General features: G+C 33.0%; 1 long non-coding RNA gene across 6 annotated transcripts in view; it reads left to right on the top strand.

The window, feature by feature from the left end:
* The window catches only part of LOC106015128 (uncharacterized), a 77,520-nt gene that overhangs the window by 14,232 nt on the left and 50,601 nt on the right, over positions 1–12,687 (top strand). Inside the window, exon 1 of one of the 6 annotated variants that reach the window (XR_011810078.1) lies at positions 1,113–2,265. The exons of the other annotated variants lie outside the window; for them this stretch is intronic. This is a non-coding gene — a long non-coding RNA (uncharacterized lncRNA). Of the gene's footprint in view, positions 1–1,112; positions 2,266–12,687 lie in introns of those variants that run through there. 6 annotated transcript variants of the gene reach the window in all.

Below are 12,687 nucleotides of genomic sequence, written 5' to 3'. Positions count from 1 at the left end.
TTGCAAAAGTGCCTCAAGATGCTTTTGTTGTTGTTTGTTTTGTTTTGGGAATGTTTTATTTGTATTGTGACACACAGAGCTTTTTATAGAACCGTTATTTTTAATGTTTTGGACTTTGTGGGAGCGAGGATGAGGTATGTTGGAAAAAAAGCTTCATTTAGGGAAGGGGAGTTTTGGTTACAAACTTTTGTATTGCTGAATCAACCTTTTTTCAATCACATACATGTATTATACTGATTAAGACTGCCTGCAGGGGTGTAGGGCTATTTGGTTTTGAGTTGCTGCTTATAAACCCCTAAAAATATGGAAATACTGTATTATTATAATTGCCATTTTAAACTTCTAATGTGAATATCTGGATGTACAATGCCTTGCTGAAGCTGAAAGTTGGCACAAGTTTCAGTTTGCAACATAAGATTCCAGTGGAACATGCAAGTGAAGGCTGAAAAAAGTTTCTGTGCTGAGTTTCCTTCATGTTAATTTTAAATAAAAGGTAAAGATACATGATACCTCAAGTAGGCAGGCAACATCATGCAGAATTTTGTCTTTACACTGAGTGACTAATAGAGCAAGAACATATCCAGGACAGAGGATTACAAGAACATATGACTTGTATGTTCTCTGTATGTGAATTCTGACCTTCCAATATCCAGCTTCCCTACAAGCCGCATATATTTGACTGGGAAGGAAAAATCAAGGTCACATCAATTTAAGTGCTTCTCTTCAAAAACAAAAATAAAATAAAGATGAATCAGGTCTCCACTTATTCAATAAATAAGAGGTGATTCCATAACTCACTCTCCCCAAAGAAACAGTTAAAAAATACATTTTTATTGATTTACGTATTATTATTATTTATCATTTATATTATATTATATAAAATTATTATATTATTTACTATTATTTATTATATACAATTTTATTATTTATTATTAAAAATAATGATAGCATTGCTTTTGAATAGTCTAATGCCATAATTTGTGAATATATGGCAGTTATACCTTGGTATGTAAACCCTCCCTTTTCATGTTTGTATGGCAACAGACTGTTGCATTTATAATGAATCTGATGGCATTACATATGGCAAAATAGTGCCTATTTTAAATGCCTGAGAACTTCATTTGTGCATTCTTATGCAACTCAAAAGATGGGTGATCACAGGATTGGGAGTACTGTTATTAAAGTCAATGATCACATTCCCCTTACCTTTAGCATGAGCATGTTCAGCAAACATGTCCAAATTGATAACCACACTGACAGGACAACAATCTTGATAAATCTGTGCATCTTTTCCATTCAAACCTCAGCAATGCTATAAGGTGCGTTTTTTTATTTTTAAGAGGAATTAGCAATTATTTTTTGTCACTAAAAGTGGTGTTTGAAAAGAATATTTGGAGTTCTCTTGGTGATGTATTAGAAAGATGGGATAATATGCTGGAGCTGGAATGGATTTGTCAAGGCTAATGAATCTGACAGAAGCCGTCTTAGTGTTCTCGGTGTTATTAATTGCCTTGGGGAAGAGGGAGAGTTTGACATTTTTAAACTGATGAAAACCTAATGGCCTATGTAAAGAATATTCTTAATTTTACATGGTTGCCAGTCTTTGAGCACTCTGTCTGAACAGGCCCTTTCTAATGCTAAAAACTATTCTAGATTGCTCATCTAAAACAAACACTTGGAACCTGTTCCTTCATGGATGATTGTTAAACAGTAGTTGCAGCCAGAATAGAAAGCTAACTGGGCTGGAACAGAGAGATGTGAGAGAAAGCGCTAGATTTATCTTCTGTCAGCCACAAATAAAACTTGAATTGTAGCTTTGGAACAAAGCAGATCAGAGTGAAATTCAATGGGACTGTAGAGAAAGTTGGAAAAATATGATTGGGCTGGGGGCATAGAAGTTGAAGATATATTGAAAGTTTGAGTGGTTAGCTCAAGATATTAAGGGTAATATATTTAAAAAAAAAAAAAAACAACTTTGGATATGACACGGATGGATCTTTTCTAATAAATATTTTACAGATTTTAAAAATAGAAATATTTAATAGACCTTTTGTCACAGCACCTGAATTAAAACGGATTTGATTTAAAAGATGGAATGTTCATAATTGCACATTCTGTGTAACGTCCAAGAAAAAAAGGATCAGAAATAAACCCCTGGGTTTTATGTGAGTCACTCGTTATATTCCAAACATGTACTGAAGATAAATGTTAGCTGGAACGGGATCTGCCCACCTGTGGTGCTGGCTTTCACGGTTACACACACACGTATGTATAGATTCTTCTTCCTTTTATCTTCCATATTTTTATATTTTTTTAAGTTAATTTTATTGGACTATTTTGAGCTTAATTGTACTAGTTCTGATCATACCTATGATGATTTTGTTGCTAATTTCAGACAGATGACATATAAGGATGTTGAGTATCTACAATAAATTTGACTTTCTTGATGAACATGTGGTTGGTGTGTGCATATTTGTATACACATGCATGTGTGGTTACAGTTACTTTGTTTTCTCTGTTCAGCAGCTATGAATGAGTATAATAAAAATGCACATTCTGAAGACACTTTAAAAAATCATTCTGAAGGAAGTATTGTTGCTATATTCTAAAAATACTTTGGACTGAAGTGGCCTAAACTGTGAGTTTTTTTAGGACTAATGTTTTAAGACTAACGCACTTTGTGATGTTAGCATGTGATGACTTACTTTTCTGACCCTAATAAAGAAGTTTATTTCTTTATTTATATTTTCACTTTTTCTCTGAGCTCCTAAGACAGCAACACTCTTTTTTGAATATTATACATGTATATTATTTTAATGTTTCTTAATATGTTGTCTTTATGGAGGTTAAGATATCTGACATCATGTATAGCAACAATTTTTGGAAGAGTTGCTCAAGGTCTTTCATACATAATTGGCACCTATATCAGTCTCCTTTCTTCCACTTCTGAGAAGTTGATTTGTGCCTCTGATTAACCAAGGATGACAACGTTCATTGTTTCTTTTTCAAACAAGAATCTTTGGCTTTTTACTGTAAGACAGGGATTTACTTGCACATTTATAAAACTTTTTGATAGGCTTTCTAGAAATGTGTTAAAATTCACTGTTTGTCATGTTGTATACAAGAACTTTCTTGACAAGTTTCTTTGGGGATGATCATATTTCTCCTTGTGCTGAATAATTTCTCAGCACAAATTTGTGACACTACTTGTCTCATTGTTTTCACCCACTCCCTGTGTTCTGCTTTTACTTAACTGTATGGAGCAAGAAATATATTTTGTTTTGTTTTGTTCTCTAATGTTCTTATCAGAATACAGTCATTATTATGGCTGTAATAATGATGACAATATTCTTTCAGTGAAACAACAGCTGTGCATTTCCCTGTGTATTTCACATGCACACACACAAATAATAATAAAAAATACATAGACGCACTCTTCACAGATGTTCAGGGGGAGCTGAAGTATTGTCTTCACAGACAAAAGTACTGAATTTAAATTATGGCCCAGTAGAGTTATAAATTCTTAATTTATTCTGTAATATGATACAATATCCCAGACAAATAAATATAATTTAATTACTGTTATTAGCATTATTTGAGGTAAACATAATGGAAAGCATAAATCAAGGATATCATTGAGATATGTGTTATTTATATCTGAGGTTAAACTTATTTGCAAGTTTCATATAATAACTTTATTTTCATGTTGAGATTTTTAATGAATGCAAAATATTTCATTATTCAGTGCCTAAAGTCTTAGGTACTTTGCTAAAAGTAGGACCTATGTGAGTTCATTTCAGGAAAAATTTACTGAAAGCATAAAAGCGGATGGTGAGTTACTCTGCAAAAAAATGATTATTCACTTAAACTCTGATTGTATAAGCATTATATAAGCAAGAGAGAATGACCATTCTTGATTGCAAATATCAAGTACTAATTGTGTAACTAGATGCATTGTTGTTTTCTACTTTTTTTTATTAATTTGTCTTAAAATGAAGGTCCATGAACTGTGCTCAGATAGTTGAAGCACAAATATGAAAAAAATAATATTACTGACATGAATGGTGATGGTCAAAGATGTTGGAAAGAAAGCTTGCATATTTTGTGTCTGAAAGAATGAAGTTGGCAAGCATCTTTACTAAAAGAATGCAAGATACAGTAGTTGGCCTTCAAACCTGGGCCAAATAGGGTGAACAAAGTTGATTGTATGCAAACTGCAGGAAAGAGTTTATGAAACTAAACTGAAACAAACTCATATTCAGAGATCTGATTCAGTATTCTCTGAAGTCGGTAAAATATTTGCAGTAAAAGCACTGGGCTTTAGAGGACCCTTTATTATTTATTAATAATAAAATATTTTTTCTTTCCATTTTGTCTCAGTAGTATAAGAAATGCTAGAATTTTTCAAATCAAAGCTGAAACCTAGCCTAACTGTATAGATTAAGTAGAAACTTAGCACAACTAACACAATTACAGTTTCATAGTTAAGGTTTTCCATTTGAGTATTTACAAGTTTTACTCAATGGTTATTAACCAATTCAAGCACTTTTTTTGAAACTGCGCAGTTTTTCTGCCTCCCAAGTGCTGCCTGCTGTTGTTTTTGAGGAGAAAAGTGTCCCATTCTTTTAAATACTTTTTTTTGGCATCTCCTATCCCTTCCCTCCATCCCCACACCCATGTGGCTTTTACATGTTTTTCCTAAATATTGTTAACCCATGCTTAGCTATATGCTTGCGTTGGTAGTCTGTAGTTAGAGCTTGAGCATACACAGTTATACTTTTACTTACATGAAGCAGAACTGTTTTGCAGAAAAGAAAAATATTTGGTTACACTTTTGCACATTATGGCAAGCTGAATTTGAACTGTAATTGTTTGAACTGTAAATATTGTTGCTGGCCACTACTTCCTTCATAGGTGCTGTCTCTGAATGGAAATGTGGTGGACATTTCCATTCATGTATAAATTGAATTAATCTATCAGATACTGAAGCTTGCAAGATGCTTTTGCAGGCAGGTGTCTTCTCCAGAGTATCAGTGAGGAACAGGCTAAATACTTCGGTATCTGACAATACCCTGCATCCTGAGTAGGACTAACAACTTGTTCCACAGTTCCCTGGAAAAGATTGCTGAGCATATTTTAATATTCTGATTGGGGAAATAAGATACCCTAAGCCTTCTACAAAGCATATACAATCAAATGATCTGCAAGATGCAGAGAATTATTAGCTTCTTTTATCTGAACCAGGTCTTCCTGCGTGAGCTGGCAAAATCACTCAAAAATAATTCAGCAATGAAGATATACCCTTACATAACTTTCCAGTCCCTGCAGCCTTGTTGCCCTGAATGGAGAAAAAAAAAATCATGTTTAAGGCTGAGTATTGGTAGAACTATTTGAAACATTGGCATCTTTTATTTCATTAGGAAGAGCACATGTGAACAGTTTATAGAATTCTTTTCATTTGGTCTTTGCAGATGATTTCACCGTCTTCATTAATTGTGCTTCATTAGTGCACTAGTTAAATTCTTATGAACTCAGTATAATAGTGGGGAATCTAGCATGTTCAATGCTAAACCTCACTTCATGTTAGTGGAAGAATAGAGGAAGATATCCATGTAAGAAAATCTTTAATTGGGTCAGTTATAAATCTGCCTAAAGATTTAGTTTCTTAACATCAGCTTAGACGATCTAACACTTCACTACTGCTTCTTTGCTTTCTCTCTGAATCTGAGCCATGTGATTCTGTTCTGTCTCTGGCTTTCACTGGATCCATGAACCAGATTGATTCAATAGCTAGTTTTCAATAAAACTTTAATTCAATGACAACAACAATAACAACAACAAAAAAATAAATTTTAGCCAGATTAGGAAACAGTAAAGAAAAAGAAAGGGAAGTAAGGCCTCCCCATTTCAGTTAAAGTAGGATTGTCTAGCTTGACTGCAGAACCATACCTTCAAAATATAAATAGCTGAAATAATATAATGATTTTTTTTTTCTATGTTCTGTCCTATGATGTAACTGGTAACTGTGTGCAATCCCCACAGACTAGGTTTTGTTTCTGTTCTAACTGGAGAGGGAGTGGGTAATGCTTTACGCTCGAGGACATGGTGAAATTAGCAGCTTTATTATTATTTTATTTCCCTATTGTTGTTGTAGCTTAACACCAGTCAATCAGCTGTAGGCCTTTTGTTCACATCAGCAAGTATGGATTAGTTTCACAGTCATATGTCTGTCTGTGCTCTTGTTATAAGTAGTGGTATAGTTCCACAAAGATTATACATTGTTAATTGTATTTGGACAAAATTATTTTAAAAGAATGCTTTTCAAATGTGTGTGAAAAAAAAAACACCTAAGTTTTAAGAAACTGTGAGGATTTCTTTCATCTTTAAGTATGTGGACTGTCTCATGAGATTTCTAGTATTTGAAGCATTCTACATTTGTTTCATTCTGTCCCCCAGTATTTTTAATTTCTTTTTTTTTTTTTCCCCAAAAAATGTTAATTCTGTATTTGAGAGAAATAATCATTTTGTTTATACAGAAGGATACACTTCATTATTATTATTTTTTAGAAAACCATATTACTTTTATAATTTAATTTGTTACTTATTATTTGGGAAACCCCTGAGCTTCAGGAATTATTCATTTGACTGTTTTCCTAAGAAGGATTAGGAAATGGTAGCAGCACATTTAAGTGATCTATTAGCCTCAATTTCAAAGTAATACATTCAATTGCAAAGTAATGCAAAGACCAGATTTTCAGCTGCTGTAAAAGAGTAAAGAGCTGAAATAATGTTGATTCACAGCAGCAGGCCAGTTTGTGCTGTACACATGCTGCACATTGAACTGAAGTTCATTTTTACTGTTTGTGAACTTGTTCAGACTAGAAAAGTTGTCATTAATAAAAGGGATTTCTGAACATACAGTACTGTTGTTACATCTAGTCCTTGGCTTAAGTCTGAATCCATTTATTTTGTCAACAGCTATACTGCCTGTTTCTAAAAAGCAACACGCCCCACTCCCCTCCCTCCTCCCCTTCAAAAAGATTACAGATTTAAACTTTTTAGTGGGTATGATCTGAGAAAAAAATCAAAAACAGAACTTCAAGGCTTATACACTTAATATACATTTTAATGTTTTGATACTGGTTAACATAATATTCTTCAATCTGTTATACAGACACGATGGCAAATATGTTTACCAGGTTCAAGCAAATCCTCTTCAAGTTTAATTACTCAGAAACTGAAAGATACATCTGCTTGCCCTACAATGTTGTCATGGAAGGAATACAGCATTCTCAGCAATCTCACTAACAAGAAGTATCCTGTTTTCTACATCTTTTGAAGTATCAGTATTACCTTTTGAATTTGTCTATCTGTTATATTTCTAACAGCGGCCTTGACAAAAGACAAAAACTTTGGTTAGTATGGGTACAAGTTACTGATATCAAATAAGCTGGAAACGAAATTTGTGAGGAGACAGAATTATCTTCTTATTCTGCCAGAGGGAGTAATAGCAAAATTAACCTTGAGAACTGTTTAGAGAGCATTCTTGTGAAAACAGAATGACATGATGTTAAAGTTATGGATATGAAGAGGTCAACGGTTCTGGACTGATTACAGACTGTTATATCTTATTTACTGTGCTTTTAAAGCAACTTTGCAGCAGATCTATTTGTGCTATGACTTCTGAGTGCAAATACAGTTTCTTCTCATTTTCTGTAGCCTGATCGAAGTGTTTGTTAAAAATTCTTGTGGTGTTCACCATTCTTGAAAGAGAGGTTTCATTCAGGTATCTTATTTATACATGTCAAAAATACGGCACTTAAATTGTGTCATCATGACAGACTTAAATTCTTGTTCCTGCTTTAGGTTCAGTTTGAGATTAACCTGCAAGTTTAAATAATTGAGTGCAGTAAGAATAATATTCAAAGTTGTTTGATATATGTGAGGAGCTTTTTTTCTACTTGTAGTAGCATGTTGGAAAGCTATCAGCTATGCATTCTGTATGTTCTAAGTGGAATTTTTATTTCAGGACACAAGATTTTATTGGTATATTTAGGTCAGTAGGGCATACTAACTTGAATATATTTGCTGTAGACTGCTTGCTAATACAATTTGGTTGTGATAAAACTAGTCTTCTAGTCTCTTTAAAAAATTTCTCTATATTTATGATATTTATGTATTTAAATTCCTCTCCCTTAAAAAATAGTGTCTTATGGTAAACTTTTGGTGCCTTCATTGCATCTTTTAAGATCTTAGTTTAAATATGGATAACTGATATATAGGATTGTGTGTTATAATGATCCTATATACCAAGATATGCTAAAACCAAATCTAAAATAAGTCATAAAGCATTGCATTTGTGCTCTCATAGTAAAGAATTTTAACAAATACTAGTTAAATTTAACTAAGCTTGACTGTTTAAAGTTTTACTAAGAAAAATAGTTTTATCCTATGTTGGTTAACTAGCACATAATACTCTTATATAGATGTGTTAGTTTCCCTAAAAGTTGCTGGTTTCAGTTAGATTATTGAGGTAAATACTAGAGTGAAGCCAATCTCCTGCTGATTTAGTGAACTGAAGTCCCACTTTTAACACACATACTTCTGTGTATTTCTGCTCCTTGCCCTGTGCTAGTGCTCATTAGTCACATGATTCAAATCACTAAATAAGCAGAAGTATGTGGCTCTCTGTTGAGTTGGTGGGTTAAATCATATCTGTGAAGGATATGATATATGCAAAAGTTAGCAGATAAGAGGGGTGGAGCTATTCTGACAGGAAAAAAAACAACAGCCATACAGCAACAAAACAAAACCAAAAAAACACACACACAGATGTTCCTTAAAACAATTCTTGCAACTCAGCCTGTGTTGCAACTCAGACTATGTTCTTAGAAGAGGGAAAACAATTACTGTACAAGAATGATTCTGTATTTCATTCCTATGAAGACTATATAATCTCCCCTTCTTCCCCACAGAATATAGGTCTCAAATGAGTTTTGAGTTATACAGAAATCATAAATGTAGAGCCCTCCTGGTACAGCCAGACAGCTTGTCTAGTACCAGAAACAGCTTTTCTCTACTTATCTCTGTGTTGTCAGCAATGAGGACAATGGTTAAACAGGGAAGAGACCTGTATGCTTGTTTGCTTCTCCAAAGATTTGTAGTCAGAACTGAAGCCTGATGTTAAGTTTCCAAACATGCAAAAATTAGAGTATTGTTAGGTGTATATTTTTAATTAAAAAGAAAAGTACTGGTCATAATAAAAATAGATATATTTAATACATGCAATCAGAAGTGCTCATTAAGAAAATTTGGATTCCCTAAAATGTGCTAACATTTTGCTTATGGAAAACTTTTAAAATACAGATAAAGAAATATATAGTTGTTATACTGACATTATTTTAAAATGAAATTTGATTAAAGGACCCCAATATGGTGTAAATCTTGAAACAAGTCAAAACACTTAAATTATTATTAGCAAAATTAAAAATAGTTTTGAATTCAACCTTTGTAAATTCCTTAAATCAACAAGTTGCTCTATAACACATTTCAGTGAGACTGCTTTTTCTAATCAGAAAACATTTCTAGTAACTTTTTGATATTATTTATTTATTTTGACCAGCTGTAGCTTCTAAAATAAGAAGTGCTGGCTTTGTGAATTTAAGTGATTTCTTTATGTGCAAACAAGAACAAGATGGATACGCCCATCTACATTGTCAGGGGGGTTATGAATAAAGAGGATAGTTCAAATCCCAGAACTACTGTTTGAGACTTTCATTGCCTGAATAACAATCTCACCAAATTGGAAAATACAGCGTATATAGAGATAAGAGTTAAACAGTTATTGAAATAAGAGGACAGGGCTAAACTTCTGTTGCCCCAGGATTTTTGGTTCTTTGTAACAGTGTAAATATTTCTCTGGGTTTTGAAGCCCACCAAAAATGTTCTGCTGGACAGTTGGCATGTGGTAGGGGAGTGAGATCCATAGAGACTTTGTCTTTACCTGTAAAATAATCTACATCCTTTTCTGGCACCAAAATAATTGATTTCTCTCTAATAGCTTCATAAAGCATTTCTCCCTTATTATTTGTGATCATTTAATCTAGCTATCAGTTCCATCGAGGAGCATGAAATTTAGCATATATGTAGACAAGGCACTTGTCTAACTTAATAACACTCTTAATAACTTCTGAGAATCTTGACCCAGAAGCTCACTTATACAAGAAAGTGTCCTGTTCAACTCTGTAGGAGCTACTTTGGCCATGTAGCAGACAGTCGGTCAAATGGCTAAGGGCCATGTTTCATGTGATTAATATTTATAGTGTGAACGTTTCAGAGCTGTTTAAATTTTGTGTTCAGCTTGTCAGCATATACTGTGTTTAGAAAATCTTCAACTATATCTTATTCTATTTTGGAACAATACTATTCTTAAAAGCCAACTGTATGGTCTAAATTAAAATTATTAAAATATTAAGTGTTTATATCTTTGCAGAAATCACATAGAGAAACTGCTTACCTTATTGCACCATAAATATGCTCACAAGTTGCTCAAAGTTGGTTTGTTTTCTTTGGAGAGCCTTAAGAGGAAATAACACTTAGTGAATTACAGTGTGAACATTTCTCTCCTGTGTGGGAGATGGAACCAGCTTTGAAGATTTAAGTCTGAAAACTCCTATCTAGTAATTTGATGGTGGGTAGTTTTGCCATTCTGATGAAAAATAAATTTATCCTGGTACATTCCAGCACTTACTGAAACAGTGATGACAATAAAGCAAGCAAGAAAAGAGAAAAGGCCAATGTAAGGGACAAGTGAAAATGCCTGGATCTTGTATTTAGCCAGGGGAATATTAGATTAGATAGATGTTACTTCAGTCACTTAAGTGAAATGAAATGACAGTAAAGAAAGGGGATTATTATGAACAACTGCATGAGGGATTTGTAGGGATTTTAACTTTCCCAAAACTTAGAGAAATATTCCATCTCTTTGCATCATTTTGATGGCATATAGTCTGAAATTTACTTAAGTTTTCAAGATTTAATCTTGGTTTGTTGAAGAATTATAGACAATGAAGTTCCATGTAAATTTTTTCACAAACTTTTAATGTATCTGCCCTTTTAACAAGACAGAAAGCTGGCTTTATACATAAATTTAATCATCTTACACAGGCTATGTGGAAAAATAATCATCATAAGGACAGATAGAAATTGAGGAACATATGGAAAAAGTTATTTTTTGCTACAGATCTGTAACAAAAAACCCTCTATCTTACAGATAGAGTTTGCTACAGATGCCCATATTGATTTGTTCAGGTATATTATTATTGTCTTTTGTATTCTTAAACCCAACTCTTCTGTAATTATGCAGATTTTTTTTTTTTTTCTGTTCTGTTTTGAGGGATTCTTATAAGCAATGCTAGGTAATGGTTCATCTGTCCCAAAAGATTCATCCAGTGCAGGATTGCAAAAGGGTCTGTTCTATACTTAGTTGAATTGTGACAGGCTTATTCCCCTTCAAAGCAGAGTAGTGAGCTACTAAAACAGAGAAATAAAAACAAGCAAACTATTTCAGCCTGTGAACAAATGTAATCTATGTCTGGCAGTATCTATAGCTGAGAATATCACAAAGCAGACTCTGTACCATTTGTATCAACTTTTTTTTTTTTTTTTCTTCAGAGACTGATAAACAGCAAAAAGAAAATATTTTCCTATTGTTCAGTGAGCATTCATTCCTTAAAAGTTGTTTCAAATCTTAAGTTCTGGAATAAGTTGAGTGACCCGTGTGTGTTACAAACATGTCAGAATAATTATGTCAGTATTATAATAACACTATTTTGAATTTTGGCAAGGTGAATATTAAAAATGGCTTTCTGACTGGAAGTTTTTTTTTTTTTTTCCCTTGTTAGTTTCACCCCGCAGGGTTTAAAAGATCTTTTAGTATTCTGTATTTTCCCTATTTTTTCCCCCTCTAAGTCTTCACTGAATTTATTTTGAAAAAGTTTGTTCACAGAAAATGGAATCTCTTTTTTAGTACATACAGATCTGTAAAAATACTTTTGTTAAAAATAAGGATTTGAAGTTTGTCAAAATGTATACAAACTAGAGCTTTGACTGACATTTTTGTGCAGAAAAGTTTTCTTTTTTTTTTTTTTTTCAAGAAAGCCCATTCTATAATTCTATGATTTAGATGGAAAACATTTTAATAAGAAATACATTAATAATCTCAAAAGTAATTTATGTAGTGCCATTGCTCCTAAACTACTGTAAATCACTTCTCAAATGGGACTCAGGAAAACACAGGTAAAATGTTGGACTACAAAATAAAATCCACAGCATTTCTGTCAACAAATTATTGTTTTGAATGGGATTATTAACATTTTTATTTTCTGATTTATAGCCTCCTCAACCCCCACCCCCCTCCCAAAAAAAAAAAAAAAAAAAGCAAAAAGCATCATATCTGTCAATATCTTGTTACAATGAACTCCATCAGTAGATGTACTGACGAGGGTCTTCACAGGGAGTTCATTGTTACAAGAAGATGTGAAGGCATAGAGAAGAAAAACTGCTGGGATTACTCTGCTTTTCACTCCGAGTTAAGATCTGACTTTCTGTTTTGATTTGAATTCTGTTTTGATTCCATCTTCCCTTTTATAGTTAGCCTAGAAAGCGCTAAGTATGATTTTTGTGTTG

The sequence above is a fragment of the Anas platyrhynchos genome, chromosome 6 (genome assembly GCF_047663525.1).
Source record: "Anas platyrhynchos isolate ZD024472 breed Pekin duck chromosome 6, IASCAAS_PekinDuck_T2T, whole genome shotgun sequence".
Taxonomy (NCBI): Eukaryota; Metazoa; Chordata; class Aves; order Anseriformes; family Anatidae; genus Anas; species Anas platyrhynchos.
The sequence above is the reverse complement of the archived record's forward strand: the minus strand, read 5'-3'. Positions and strand labels throughout refer to the sequence as shown.